The 16,209-nt window shown below is 40.5% G+C and overlaps 1 protein-coding gene across 9 annotated transcripts in view; it reads right to left on the bottom strand.

The window, feature by feature from the left end:
- CDIN1 (CDAN1 interacting nuclease 1) overlaps positions 1–16,209 on the bottom strand; it is a 307,237-nt gene that overhangs the window by 248,498 nt on the left and 42,530 nt on the right. The gene's annotated exons all lie outside the window — the stretch shown is intronic.

The following is a 16,209-nucleotide window of genomic DNA, read 5'->3' on the forward strand; positions in this document are numbered from 1 at the left end:
GGTCCTCTATACATCTTCACATCTTGCAAATACTGCATTTTCAACCTAAGTTTAGTTAAATAAAAGGCACATATAAGTGGACCCACACACAAACACATGTTGTTCACGGGCCAGTTGTATTTGAAAAACTGTTTCATAAAATATCTAAAGGCTGGCTGGCCGTGGTGGCTCACACCTGTACTCCTAACACTTTGGGAGGCCAAGGCAGGTGGATTGCCAGAAATTCAAGACCAGGCTGGGCAACACGGTGAAACCTCATCTCTACTAAAATACAAAAAATTAGCTGCACATAGCAGCATACACCTGTAGTCCCAGCTATTCAGGAGGCGGAGGCAGGAGAATTGCTAGAATCCAGAAGGCAGAGGTTGCAGTGAGCCAAAATCGCGTCACTGCACTCCAGCCTGAGGAACAGAGTGAGACTATCTCTCTTAAAAAAAAAAATCATCTAAAGGCTGAAATGATGTTTTCTCCAGAGAGAATTCTGACTTGATACTGGGAGCACCAGGAGTATAAAATCACCTTAGTCAATTTCAGGTATTAATTTTTGCTGCCAATCAGACAAATCTGAAACTGTTAAGAGGAGATCTTTCCATCTCAGTTCGCATTGACTCCTAAGGTATAGTCTGTTAGGGTCCCCCCCTTACCGAAGCTTGTGATATTTTTAAGAGCTTTCACCTTTCGTAGGCCCTCATCTCTAAGCTTTGTCCTCTAGCCCTATAAAGCTGTTAAAAGTTCTGCTCGGGACTTGACTAGACTGTATCTAATCAACAGTAATTAAATTAGAATTCAAAATTAAAAACATAGTCCTCCAAAGAATTTCAGAAATTAAAAAATGCATTCCTACATTACTCATAGATGAAAGAGGAAGTCATGCATGATAGAAAAAACAAAAATGCATAACATTGAGCAATCATGGTGGTATGTATCAAAATTCATGAGAACTTTATATCATCAACTGGACTATAGGAAAAAAAGGAGAAAGGAACTGGTTTTACTGTAGGAGATCTTAGCAAACTATGGATCCTACCAAACAAAATAAAATAGAAAAATAAACAACAGCATCAAGAAGAAATAAAACAAACAAATCCTCCTTATTTGCAGATGAGATGGCTTTCTACATAAAAATAGCAAGAGGATCTACAAACAAGGTATAAAACTAGTATCTCAGAAAGGTAACTGGAGGCAAGATTAATATAAAAAATAAGAATTCTTATAAATTAGTACTATCCAATGAGAGAATGGAATAGAAAAACAGATCTCATTCACAATCAAAACCATAAAGTATTTAGAAATGTTTTTTTTTTAAATATATAAAACTTTTGAAGAAAGTTATAAAACATTACTGAAGAGTATAAAAGAGTTTCTGATTAAACACAGAAATGTTACATTTTATAAAGAAAGTATCATGGTGGGCAGGGCGTGGTGGCTCATGCCTATAATCCCAGCACTTTGGGAGGCTGAGACAAGCAGATCACTTGAGGTGTGGAGTTCGAGACAAGCCTGGGTAACACAGTGGTCTTCACTTAAAATAGAAAAAATAAGCTAGGCATGGTAGTGCATGACTGTAGTCCCAACTATTCGAGAGACTGAGGCAGCAGAATTGCTTCAACCTGTGAGATGGAGGTTGCAGTGAGCTGAGATCCCACCACTACAATCCAGCCTGGGTGACAGAGTAAGACTCTGTCTCCAAAAAAAAAAAAAAGAGGATAATAGGCAGAAAGATAGTGTAAATAAAATTGTTAGTTCTCCACACATTAATCTATAATTTTAATAAAAACTGTCAAATCCAAAACAGAGTCTTCTGGTAGAACATAATAAATTTATGTTAAAATTCAAGAATACATAAGAATAGCTAACAAATTCTGGAAAGCAGTAATGTGGGAAACTTATGTTACCAGGTATCAGCATAAATAAATGTCAAAAAATGTAGTACTTACCCCCAAAAAAACACATTACAGAATTACATTCACATTTAACACCACTTAAAGTATCAAACAGCAAAATATAATGACCTATTTTTTGTGAATATATGTATGGATGTGGTAAAAGAAACACATAAGATTGATAAGCACTAAACTCAAGATAATAGTTACCTCAGGTGACAGAGAAGAGGAAAGAAATCAGCAAAGTACATTCAACCACATCTACAATATTTTATTAAAAAATAAAAATCAGAAGAGGAAAGGGAATATAGAACAGTATTGGAATATGTCATTTCTGTAAAAGTAGTAAGCACCTGAAGCAAATACAAACAGATGTATATTCAAAGGGTTCATTTATCATTCTCTGTTCTTTCATATTTGTGCTACATTTCATAGTAAAATTAATTAGCTAGGCAAAAACACAAGAAGGAAAAAAATGAGGAGTTAGATAAATTGACCTTTAAGATTCTTTTCTGCTCTAAGTCCCACCCGTTTCTAAATGTCAAAAAATGTAGTACTTACCCCCAAAAAAACACATTACAGAATTACATTCTGTATTAACTTTTTAGAACAAGTCATGACGTAAATCAGATAAAGAGTAAGAGGCCTGTGTGACACTTAATTTCACTTGCAAGACCAGGCTTCTGGCCATTTTTCTCTGAAGTAACCTCAATAATTTCAACACATTATATAAATAATAGATTTGTAAGAAATGTTTATTAGGCATCTTTTTACATGCAGTCTCTTCAGTCTCCTCTTTTGCCCTCCATGCTGCTGGGGGAGAGAACCCTCTCCTTCCCCTCTGGAAATACAATAATTAGAGTCTATAAAATAAACTGACAATAGATTAGCAGAAGAAAAGATGTACAGATTTATTACCTGTATATGCATGAGAAGTCCCACAAACTACGAGATTCAGAGAAGGGCCAAATGGTTGAAGCTATGGGAGGATGAGGGTAGGAACTGTACTATAAATAAAGATCATCTTATTATACAGATAAAGTCTCTGAGGTGGCAGCCCTCAGAAGAACAAGTGAAAAGTCTGTCTGGGTGTGGTGTCCTCTGCATGAAGACCTGTCAATCTCCTCTTCTGTGACATGAGTAAGGTCTCTGGTTAGTGCAGATTTCAGGGAAGGTATTCATGACAATCACATTCCTCCTGGAGGAACATCCCTTAGTCAGGTGAGAGAACTTCAGAGAAAGCTCCTCCCTGTGTTTCAGAGGGGTGAGAGACTGAGGAGCAGAAGAAGGATCAAGACACTGTAGTCTTGAAGCTGCAAAGATATAGAGAAATTGGAACCCTCATATATTGCCGGTGGGATTGCAAAATGGTGTACCTGTTTTGGAAAACAGTTTGTTTCCAAACATATTAAATACAGAGATATGGTCGGGCATGGTGGCTCAGACCTGTGATCACAACATTTATGGAGGCTGAGGCAGGAGAATCACTTGAGCTCAAGAGTTCGAGACCAGCCTAGGCAATATAGTTAGACTACAGCTCTACAAAAATTCCTTAAAAAGTTAGCTGGGCATGGTGGTGCACACCTTTAGTTCCAGTTACTTGGGAGGCTGAGGTAGGGAGATCACTTGAGCCCAGGAGTTCAGGGTTGCAGTGAGCTACAACTGTGCCACTGCACTTCAGCCTGGGCAACAGAGTGACACCCTGTCTCAAACAATATATATAATAAACATACATAAATAGATAGATGAATAAAAAACACAAAGTTATCATATGATCCAGTAATTTTTTTCACAAGTATATACCTAAGAGAACTAAAAACATGTTTCTCAACGAAAGCCTATACAAAAATGTTCACAGCAACATACATAATGGCTGAAAAGCAGAAACAACTCAAATGTCCATGAACTGATAAATGGATAGATAAATAAAATGTGATATACTCATTGAATGGAAAACTTTCTAGCAATAAGAAGAAATAAAGTACTGGTATATGGTAAGACACAGATATATCTTTAAAGTATATGAATGGAAACATCCAGTCACAAAGGCCACTTCTTGTATGATTCCATTTATATAAAATATCAGAATAGGAAAATAAATAGAAGAAAAAAGCAGATTAGTACTTGTCAGGGACAAGGAGCAGGAAGGAATATAGGAGTGACTGATAATTAATACGGGATTTCTTTTGGAGGTGATGAAAATGTTCCGATATCAGGCAGTGGTGATAGCTGGACAAGTTAGTAGATACACTAAAAACTACTGAATTGATTATTTTTAAAGAGTAAAATTTATGGTACATAAATATTTCCATACAGCCTTTATTTAAAAAATGGAAGATCAAAACTATGAACTTCTTTTCCTCTCTGACTTCCATTTTTTCCATTATAAATACAAAGTCTTTTTTTGTTTGTTTGTTTTTGTGTTTTTTTTTTTTTCCAGGAGAAATAACTTTATTTGGACTGAGAGCTGGAGAATAAGAATAGGACCTGACACAGTATATTGGGCTAAGGAGAAGAGGTGAGGTTCCAAAACGGCAGTCAAAGCTCATCAACCAAACGGAGTCTACTTCCCAGCAACTTTGCAGTTAGTGCAACCACCAAAAGGCCTGCTGGGGAATGTATTTGCCACTAAATTCTCCAAGCATGCCAACACTACAAAAAAGATAGAGGTGAAGAAATGCTAACCTGAACTGGAAGAAGAGGGAAGATGGCACTGTAGGACCAACTCAGGATTGTAGTTCCCAGTGAATCCGCAGAGGGTGAGTGGATGCCGCATTTCCACATGGATCTTTACTGTCCACAGACTAGGAGATTCCCAGGTGTAAGAGCCCCATGTGCCACCAGTGCGGCAGTTTGGGCCGGCACGGCTGTTTGGGCCGAGGCCGCAGCTCAGCAACACTCCATACAAAATACACTGGTTTGCTTGCCCTATTAAACTGGCAATTGGAGATTTCAGAAGGCAGATTAGCACATTCATCTGATTAAACGGGACTTAAACTGAAAGCCAGGCCAGGAGATTCCCGGGCAGCAACAGGGTTTGAGCCAGTGCAGTGGGTCGCTGCATGGAAAATCACACAGATCCTGGTGCCCTTGCAGCAGGTGACTGGAACACCTGGGAGAGTCAACCATTCAACTTAAAAAAAAAAGGGCTCTGACGCAGGGAGCGAGGTGATCAGGCTCGGCGGGTCCCACCCCCACAAAAAAGAAACAAAACAGCAACTGGAAACGCTCAGGGTTGAGAGTTTCACAGCAAGCACAGCTGAACCCAGGACAGTGAAGCTCGGTGGGGGAGGGGCGTCCACCATACTGAGGCACGCGACCCCTACAGAGGTACTCAGCCATTGCCGACACAGCCTGCCATAACAGAGAGAGTCCGCCACTACAGAGGCGGGCCAACATCGCCACTGCAGTTCTAACCACACCCATATAAACAGGACTACAGGGAATTACACACGGCAGCAGGGCGGAGCCCAGGGCAGATCATCATAGCCACTACAGGCAAGCAGTGACTAGACTGCCTCCTCGCTGGGCAGGAAAGTGCAACAGATCCTCATAAATAAAGCCCTAACTCCCTGGGACAGAGCACCTGAAAAAAAAAAAGGGGGGACTTTATAAGTTCTGCTGCAGCAGACTTAAACATACCTGCCTAGCAGCCCTGAATGAACAACGGAGCTCACAGCTCAGCACTAGAGCTCCTATAAAGTACAGACAGTCTCCTCAAGCAGCTCCCTGACCCTCGTATATCCAAAGAGTCACTTCACAAAAAACTGATCAGACTGACATTTGGCGGGCATCATTCAGGGACAAAGATAGCAGAAGAAGAATCTGGTAGTAACCCTCATACTTCCGCAGCTGCTACAGGAGTTCCCCAGGCAAGCAGGGCCTGAAGTGGACCTCAGCAGTCCTACAGCAGTGGGGCCAGACTGTTAGAAGGAAAACTAAGAAACAGAAATACTTCATTATCAACAATCTGGATGTCCACTCAGAGACCTAATCGAAAAACCAGAAGACAGGTGGATAAATCCATAAAGATGGGGAAGAAACCAGCGCAAAAAGGAGGAAAACACCCCAAACCAGAACACCTCGCCTCCTACAAAGGACCAAAACTCCTCACCAGCAAGGGAACAAAGCTGGATAGAGAATGACTGTGATGAAATGACGAAATCAGACTTCAGAAGGTGGGTAAGAAGAAACTTCCATGAGCTAAAAGAACATGTTCTAAATCAATGCAAAGAAACTAAGAACCTTGAAAAAAGATTTGAGGAAATGATAACAAGAATGGACAACTTAGAGAGGAATATGAGTGAATTGAAGGAGCTGAAAAACACAACACAAGAACTTCACGAAGCATGCACAAGTTTCAACAGCCGAATTGACCAAGCAGAAGAAAGGATATCAGAAGTCGAAGATCAACTCAATGAAATAAAACGAGAAACCAAGATGAGAGAAAAAAGCACAAAAAGGAATGAACAAAGTCTCCAAGAAATGTGGGACTATGTGAAGAGACCTAATCTACGTTTGATAGGTGTGCCTGAATGTGACGAAGAGAATGAATCCAAGCTGGAAAATACTCTTCAGGATATTATCCAGGAAAACTTCCCCAACCTAGCAAGGCAGGCCAATATTCAAGTCCAGGAAATACAGAGAACACCAAAAAGATATTCTGCAAGAAGAGCAACCCCAAGGCACATAATCATCAGATTCACCAGGGTTGAAATGAAGGAGAAAATGCTAAGGGCAGCCAGAGAGAAAGGTTGGGTCACCGACAAAGGGAAGCCCATCAGACTCACAGCAGATCTCTCGGCAGAAACACAACAAGCCAGAAGAGAGTGGGGGCCAATATTCAATATCCTTAAGAAAAAGAACTTTCAACCCAGAATTTTTTATCCAGCCAAACTGAGCTTCATAACTGAAGAAAAAATAAAATCCTTTGTAAACACGCAAGTACTCAGAGATTTCGTCACCACCAGGCCTGCTTTACAAGAGCTCCTGAAAGAGGCACTACACATAGAAAGGAACAACCAGTACCAGCCATTCCAAAAATATACGAAATGCTAAAGAGCATAAACAAAATGAAGAATCTGCATCAACTAACAGGCAAAACAGCCAGCTAGCATCAAAATGGCAGTATCAAATTCACACATAACAATCTTAACCCTAAATGTAAATGGACTAAATGCACCAATCAAAAGACACAGACTGGCAAATTGGATAAAAAGCCAAAACCCATCAGTGTGCTGTAACCAGGAAACCCATCTCACATGCAAGGATACACAAAGGCTCAAAATAAAGGGATGGAGGAAGATTTACCAAGCACATGAAGCGCAAAAAAAAGCAGGAGATGCAATTCTTGTCTCTGATAATATAGACTTTAAAGCAACAAAGATTGAGAGAGACAAAGAAGGACATTACATAATGGCAAAAGGATGGATGCAACAAGAAGAGCTAACGATCCTAAATATATATGGACCCAATACAGGAGCACCCAGATATATAAGGCAAGTTCTTAACGACTTACAAAGAGACTTAGACTCCCACACAATAATAGTGGGAGACTTTAACACTCCACTGTCAATATTAGACAGATCAACCAGACAGAAAATTAACAAGGATATCCAGGGCTTGAACTCAGATCTGAAACAAGCAAACTTGATACACATTTACAGAACTCTCCACCCCAAATCCACAGAATATACATTCTTCTCTGCATCACATCACACCTACTTGAAAATTGACCACATAATTGGAAGTAAAGCACTCCTCAGCAAATGCAAAACAACGGAAATCATAACAAACAGTCTCTCAGACCATAGTGCAATCAAGTTAGAACTCAGAATTCAAAAACTAACTCAGAACCACACAGCTTCATGGAAACTGAACAACTGGCTCTTGAATACTGATTGGATAAACAATGAAATGAAGGCAGAAATAAAGAAGTTCTTTGAAACCAGAGAACAAAGACACAACATACCAGAATCTCTGGGACACATTTAAAGCAGTCTCTAGAGGAAAATATATAGCAATAAGTGCCCACATGAGAAGAGTGGAGAGATCCAAAATTGACACCCTATTGTCAAAATTGAAAGAGGAGGAGGAAGAAGATCAAAAAAATTCAAAACCTAGCAGAAGACAAGAAATAACTGAGATCAGAGCAGAACTGAAGGAGATAGAGACACAAAAAAACCCTTTAAAAAATCAATAAATCCAAGAGCTGGTTTTTTGAAAAGATCAACAAAATAGACAGACCCCTAGCCAGACTGATAAAAAAAAGAAAAGAGAGAATAACCAAATAGATGCAATAAAAAACGATAAAGGGGAAATCACCACAGATTCCACAGAAATTCAAACCATCATCAGAGAATATTACAAACAACTCTATGCACATAAACTAGTAAACCTGGAAGAAATGGATAAATTCCTGGACACTTGTGTCCTCCCAAGACTAAATCAGGAGGAAGCCGAAACTATGAATAGACCCAATAACAAGGTCTGAAGTTGAGGCAGCAATTAAAGCCTACCACACAAAAAAGCCCAGGTCCGGATGGGTTCACAGCCGAATTCTACCAGACACACAAAGAGGAGCTGGTACCATTCCTTCTGAAACTATTCCAAATAATTTAAAAAGAGGGAATCCTTCCCAAATCATTTTATGACACCAACATCATCCTGATACCAAAATCCGGCAGAGACTCAACAAGAAAAGAAAACTTCAGGCCAATATCCATGATGAACACAGATGCAAAAATCTTCAATAAAATACTAGCAAGCCCATTGCAACAGCACATCAAAAAGCTTATCCATTATGATCAAGTAGGATTAATCCTGGGGATACAAGGCTGGTTCAACATACGCAAGTCTATAATCAAATCATAACTCACCACATAAACAGAACCAAAAACAAAAACCACATGATTATCTCAATTGATACAGAAGGCCTTTGACAAAATTCAACAGCCCTTTATGCTAAAAACCCTCAATAAACTTGGAATTGATGGAATGTATCTCAAAATAATAAAAGCTATTTACAACAAACCAACAGCCAATATCATACTGAATGGTCAAAAACTGGAAGCATTCCCTTTGAAATCTGGCACTAGACAAGGATGCCCTCTCTCACCACTCCTATTCAATATAGTACTGGAAGTTCTAGCCAGAGCAATCAGGCAAGAAAAAGAAATAAGGGTATTCAAACAGAAAAGGAGGAAGCCAAATTGTCTCTATTTGCAGACAACATGATAGTATATCTAGAAGACTCCACCGTCTCAGCCCAAAAACTCTTGAAACTGATAAGCAACTTCAGCAAAGTCTCAGGATATAAAATCAATGTGCAAAAATCACAAGCATTCCTATACACCAATAACAGACTGAAAGAGCCAAATCAAGAATGAACTGCCATTCACAATTTCTACAAAGAGAATAAAATACCTAGGAATACAACTTACAAGGAACGTAAGGGACCTGTTCAAGGAAAACTACAAACCACGGCTCAACGAAATAAGAGAGGACACAAACAGATGGAGAAACATTCCATGTTCATGGTTTGGAAGAATCAATATCGTGAAAATGGCCATACTGCCCAAAGTAATTTACAGACTCAACGCTATCCCCATCAAGCTACCATTGACTTTCTTCACAGAACTGGAAAAAAACCACCTTGAACTTCATATGGAACCAAAAGAGAGCCCACATAGCCAAGTCAATTCTAAGCAAAAAGAAGACAGCAGGAGGCATCACACTACCAGACTTCAAACTATACTACAAGGCTACAGTAATCAAAACAGCATGGTACTGATACGAAAACAGAGATATAGACCAATGGAAGAGAACAGAGGCATTGGAGGCAACACAACATATCTACAACCATCTGATCTTTGATAAACCTGACAAAAACAAGCAATGGGGAAAGCATTCCCTGTTTAATAAATGGTGTTGTGAAAACTGGCTAGCCATGCGCAGAAAGCAGAAACTGGACCCCTTCCTGACACCTTACACTAAAATTAACTCCAGATGGATTAAAGACTTAAACATAAGACCTGGCACCTTAAAAACCCTAGAAGAAAATCTAGGCAAAACCATTCAGGACATAGGAGTAGGCAAGGACTTCATGACCAAAACACCAAAAGCATTGGCAACAAAAGCCAAAATAGACAAATGGGACCTAATCAAACTCCACAGCTTCTGCACAGCAAAAGAAACAGTCACTAGAGTGGATCGGCAACCAACAGAATGGGAAAAAATTTTTGCAGTTTACCCATCTGACAAAGGGCTGATATCCAGAATTTACAAAGAACTCAAACAGATTTACAAGAAAAAAACAAACAAGCCCATTCAAAATTGGGCAAAGGATATGAACAGACACTTTACAAAAGAAGACATACACGAGACCTACAAACATATGAAAAAATGCTCATCATCACTGGTCATTAGAGAGATGCAAATCAAAAGCACATTGAGATATCATCTCACGCCAGTTAGAATGGTGATCATTAAAAAATCTGGAGACAACAGATGCTGGAGAGGATGTGGAGAAATAGGAACACTTTTACACTGTTGGTGGGAGTGTAAATTAGTTCAACCATTGTGGAAGACAGTGTGGCGATTCCTCAAGGACCTAGAAATAGAAATTCCATTTGACCCAGCAATCCCATTACTGGGTATATATCCAAAGGACCATAAATCTGTCTACCATAAGGACACATGCACATGAATGTTCATTGCAGCACTGTTTACAATAGCATAGACCTGGAACCAACCCAAATGCCCATCGATGATAGACTGGACTGGGAAAATGTAGCACATATACACCATGGATATTATGCAGCAATCAGAAATGATGAGTTCGTGTTGTTTGTAGGGACATGGATGAATCTGGAGGACATCATTCTCAGCAAACTAACACAAGAACAGAAAATGAAATACCACATATTCTCACTCATAGGCATGTGATGAACAATGAGAACACATGGGCACAGGGAAGGGAGCACTACACACTGGGGTCTATTGGGGGGAATAGGGAGGGGCAGCAGGGTGGGGAGCTGGGGAGGGATATCATGGGGAGAAATGCCAAATGTGGGTGAAGGGGAGGAAGGCAGCAAAACACACTGCCACATGTGTACCTATGCAACTATCTTGCATGTTCTGCATATGTACCCCAAAACCTAAAATGCAATTAAAAAAAAAAAAGATAGAGGTTCTTCATCATAATTAAATTTCCACAAACCCTCAATCACAAGTATTATAAGTGGAAGTAAAAATCACATTTTACAGATCTCAAACTTGTCTTCAACATTTAGTTCATCATCTTCAAAAAACAGCTCCCCTGCTAAACTCATTAGCTATATGATTTATCCCAGCAGCAAGAAGACGGCCATGCCATGGCAATCCTCTTCCCGTTTTCCCTAGGCAAATGGGAATACAAAGTTTTAAATATGACTTTTCCAGGTTAAGTGTCATTTCTCCTGATATAGGACCACTGTTCAGTCCTTTGAAATACTAATTTTCTTTTGCAAATTTCTGGTGGGCATCTGCTATAGTTTGGTTTGCTTGACCCCCTCCAAATCTCATGTTGACATTTGGTTCCCAGTGTTGAAGGTGGGGCCTAATGGGACATGCATGAGTCACGGAAGCTGATCCCTTATAAGTGGCTTGGTGAGTTCTCAATTAATGAGTTCTTGCTCTGTCAGTTCTCTAAAGAGCTGGCTGTTAAAAAGAACCTGGCACCTCCCTTCTTTCCTTTCTCTCCCCCCTCCTCCTCCCTCACCATGTGGTCTCTGTATATATCAGCTCCCCTTTGCCTTCCCCCATAAGTGAAGCTTCCTGAAGCCCTTACCAGGAGCAGAAGCCAGCATCATGCTTCTTGTACAGCTTGTAGAACTGTGAGCCAAATAAATCTTTTTTCTTTGTAACATACCCAGCCTCTGATTTTCCTTTCTAGCAGCAAAAATGGACTAAGACAACATCTTTATGCATTCCACAGACACATATTAAAGAATAGGGAGGGCAGCATCAACAGTTGCATTGTCAAGGGAGCACCAACAGGGAATATTGTCTTTATTCCTGAAGTGCTTAAAATCTAATTGGAAACATCACTTAATGTTTTTAGGTCTCAATTCCACCATCTGTAATTGATTGGTAACTTCTTTAGAATCCAATTTAATCTGGAAAGTTCTATGATTTTATCAGTTCTGTAAATGCAAGAGTTAAATTTGTTACATTTCTCTCTACTTACAGCCCTAAGACGTTTAAGTACAGTTTATCAAAAAACTGTGCCTTGGTCCTAATAATAACTTGTAATCATATTGACGTTGGACATTTTTATGTGGGCCTATTATAACAGTTCTGTCCTAGGTCAATAGCTACAGTGATTAAATTGTTCATGAAGACCGCTAGGCCTTTAAAGGAATCCAACCACAAAGTGAGAAGATCAAAGAAAATAATTAAAATTCACTTCTTTTATTCACCACTGATTGTAAGGTACCACTTCCTCCAAAAGAGGTTAAACAACCATCTCATGGTCTAACATAACTATTTCACTGCAGAAATCCCAGCCTCTTCTAAATTACCATATTTTCTGATATAAGACTAAATCCAGATATTCACTAAAAGAGCCATCAGATCCTTACCGGAAAAGTTATCTAAAAAATATTATACAAACATACGTATGCACGTATATAAAATATTTAACCTCACAATTCCAATTCTTCACATATTTTTTTTTTTGAGACAGAGTTTCGCTCTTCTTACCCAGGCTGGAGTGCAATGGTGCGATCTCAGCTCACCGCAACCTCCGCCTCCTGGGTTCAGGCAATTCTCCTACCTCAGCCTCCTGAGTAGCTGGGATTACAGGCACGTGCCACCATGCCCAGCTAATTTTTTATATTTTTAGTAGAGACAGGGTTTCACCATGTTGACCAGGATGGTCTCGATATCTTGACCTCATGATCCACCCGCCTCGGCCTCCCAAAGTGCTAGAATTACAGGCGTGAGCCACCGTGCCCGGCATTACATATTTTCTTTAGGAGGTCCCTGGCTTAAACTAGGTTTTCACAAGAAAATAGACAAGAAGGTTATGAAGACCTAGAAGCATTCCCCTCTCCCCACCTCTTTACAGTAACTTCAAATTGAATAACTTGTTTGGCTTTCAAGAGTTTTATCATGGTAGCCTGATATAGAGGAAAATGGAAGTGATCGAATTCTAGAAATGAATTTAGCTTTCAAAGGGCGTTTGTCAAAGGAGTTCAAAATATAAGATGAGATATTAGACAGCAAAGGTATCAGTTCTTACTCAAGTGACAAAATCAGTTCTCTAACAAGCAATGTTCAGATAATTTAGTAGGTACTTTGTAATTACCATGAGTGAGATAACTGTTAACCATTAACGAATGAGTAATTATAATCTTTCTACTCCATGGTATCCTTTTACCTTTTCTTCCACAAAAGCCTTGGTCTTAAAAATAGCACCAAATAATATTGTAAGTTTTTCCTCAATAATATTGTAAGTTTCCCTCAATAATATTCAGTGCTGAAAAAAGATGATCAATTCTGACCCACTTCAGATGGCTTCTTAAATCAACTACTTATCAAAATCAAACAAATTAATCTCACTTTCTCAAGCCTTTATCTTAAAAATAAAAATTTACTAAACATCCTACCATGGTCACACACTTTAGTTTCCTATGGTTACTGTAAGAAATTACCAAAAACTTAGTGGATTAAAATAACAGAAATTTATTCTCTCACTTCTGGAGGCCAGAAGTCCAAAGCCCTTATCAGTAGGCCAAAATCAATGTGTCAGGAAGGCCATGCTCCATTCAGAGGCTCTAGAGGAGAATCTATTTCTTGTCTTTCTCAGCTTCTGGTGGCTGCCTGTATTCCTTAGCTTGTGGCCACATCATTCCAATTTTCAAGATCAGCATCTTCAAATCTCTCTCTGCTCCATTTTCACATTGCTTTTTAAGTATGTGTGGTAAAAACTTCCTCCACCTTGCTCCTTTCCGGATACATATAATTCGATTTAGAGCCCATCCTGGTAATCCAGGATAATCTCTACATCTCAAGATCCTTAAGTTAATAACATCTACAAAGACCCTCAATCTATGTAAGGTAACATTTTCAGGTTCTGTGGCTTAAGACCTAATATCTTTAAGGTGCTTATTTTTCGGCCTACCACCATTCACCTTCTGGCCCCAAAGATTCATATCTGACCCACATGCCAAATACATTCACCCCATCCCAGCATCCCGCAAAATCCCACCTCATCACAGAATCAACTCAGATTCAAAATGTCATCTAAATAAGTGTCATCTCAAACCCCCAAATCTTACCTAAATTAGGTATGAGTTAGATTATGGGGATGATCCATCCTAAGGCACTTCTAGATATTTACCACACAAAGCCCTACATAAAAATTTTTATAGCAGCTTCATCTACATTGGAAGGAACACAAACAACCTTCAGTAACGGATGAACAAACTGTGACACATCCATACAAAGAAATAGTACTCTGCAACAATGCAAGCAACAGCATGGAGAAATCACGAACGTGCTCTACTAAGTAAAAGAAGCCAAACTGAAAAGGCTACCTACCACATGATTCCATTTGTATGGCATTCTAGAAAAGGAAAAATAGAGGAACAGAAAGCATATCAGTGGTTCTTAGGTGCCAGGGCAGTGGGGGAGAACTGACCATAAAAGGGCTCATGGAATTTTTAGGGGATATATGTGCTCAACATCTTGACTGTGGTAGTAGTTACACAATTCTATGTGTTTGTCAAAATTTGCAGAACTGTACAGAAACAGAGGGACTTTAACTGTATGTAAATCAATAATAAATTTAATAAAAATTTTAAAAATATTTACAATTTTTCCACACATTAACTGTAGCCATTGTTCCATAAACCCATGCTGACCTGGTACCAAAAAAAAAAAAAAAAAAAATTACAGGCCTCCCACTTCTCCACCAGGGGCAGCTAGGGAGCCAAGAGTCACTGGGCACATGGGACCACCTCCCTGAACCTCTGCATGTGAACCTGGTGGGCCACCCATTGACCTGTCGCTATAGTCCCTGAAGTGGGTTCCTACGTTGGGCCAGGTCAGGCTGGCCCTGGTGCTGGTTGTCCAGCTAGTGCAGCAGATGCTAATGTGCCAGGCAGCACTGGCAGGCAGAGCCGCAGGTGGACCCTGCAGATCTGATGGACCACGTGGAGTACCAGTACAAGGCTATGCCACTCATCTTCATGGGCGGTATGCTCTGCAGCAGCATCATACTGATGTTTGTGGGCTGAACGACCACCCTGAGGTGCACTGCAGCAAGGAGACATACATCATCCCTTGCGTGCTGGCCATGCATCTGGCCTGGTCCAAGTCTGGCCACAAGAAACTACAGCTGGACAAGGCGGGCGTGACTGATGAGGTGTTGAACACAGCCATGCAGGCATTCATCCTGGAGGTGGTCTTTAAGCAAAGGGAGCCAGCCCGTGTGCTCTGCAACAAGGACCACTTCACACTCAAGTCCTTAAATCCTTGGTCTACCTGCTGTACCTGTTCCCCAACTCCAAGTTCCCACTTATGGCTCAGGACAGCCAGGTCTCCATGTGCTCCAGTCTAGTGCAAGGTCACTATTGTGAGGTTACTACTGCAGGCTTCGACCTCAGCAGCTATGGCCACAGCCTCACCAAGTGGAACAAGGCCATGGAGATGATGTAGGTGCAGTGCATGGAGGTGGGCAAGGACAAGTGCCTGCCTGGGTACTACACACACTAGCTGGTGCTGCAGCCCAGGAGCTCCCTCAAACTAATCCTTTACCACCTCGGCATCAGCTGGAGCAACACTGTCCTCCACCATCAAGTCCTCATTGGCAAGTGGGGTGGCATCTCTCCGTCTAAGATCCAGTGGTCCACAGACCAGGTCATCAAGCCTGTGAACCTGGAAGTGCTCTCCAAGTGGACTTGCCACATCTCTGAGGACATGGTGTCAGACACGGCCCACATTGCCCCATACTGGCTCAGCTTAGCTATGACCCCTATGCACACACACTACCCGACCCCCCACCCCTCATCCCCACTTCCACTATAGCAACCCTGACCCCCATCATCATCAGTAACAAACACCAAGTAAGAGACTATACAACACCAGTCAATCGGAAAGGATATTTTCAGGTGAAACAGAATAGCACCTCCTCCCACTTAGGAAGCTCATTATTTCCAGATGTCTGCAAATGGCTTTGTTGCCCAGAAGCGAAGAAACTGCATTTAAGTGGAAGTTGGACCCCTTAATCAAGCATATTGCTTGCTATTAGTCCCCGAAACAGGACAGCTAATGAAGAATA

Source organism: Callithrix jacchus, chromosome 8 (genome assembly GCF_049354715.1).
Source record: "Callithrix jacchus isolate 240 chromosome 8, calJac240_pri, whole genome shotgun sequence".
NCBI classification, from domain to species: Eukaryota; Metazoa; Chordata; class Mammalia; order Primates; family Cebidae; genus Callithrix; species Callithrix jacchus.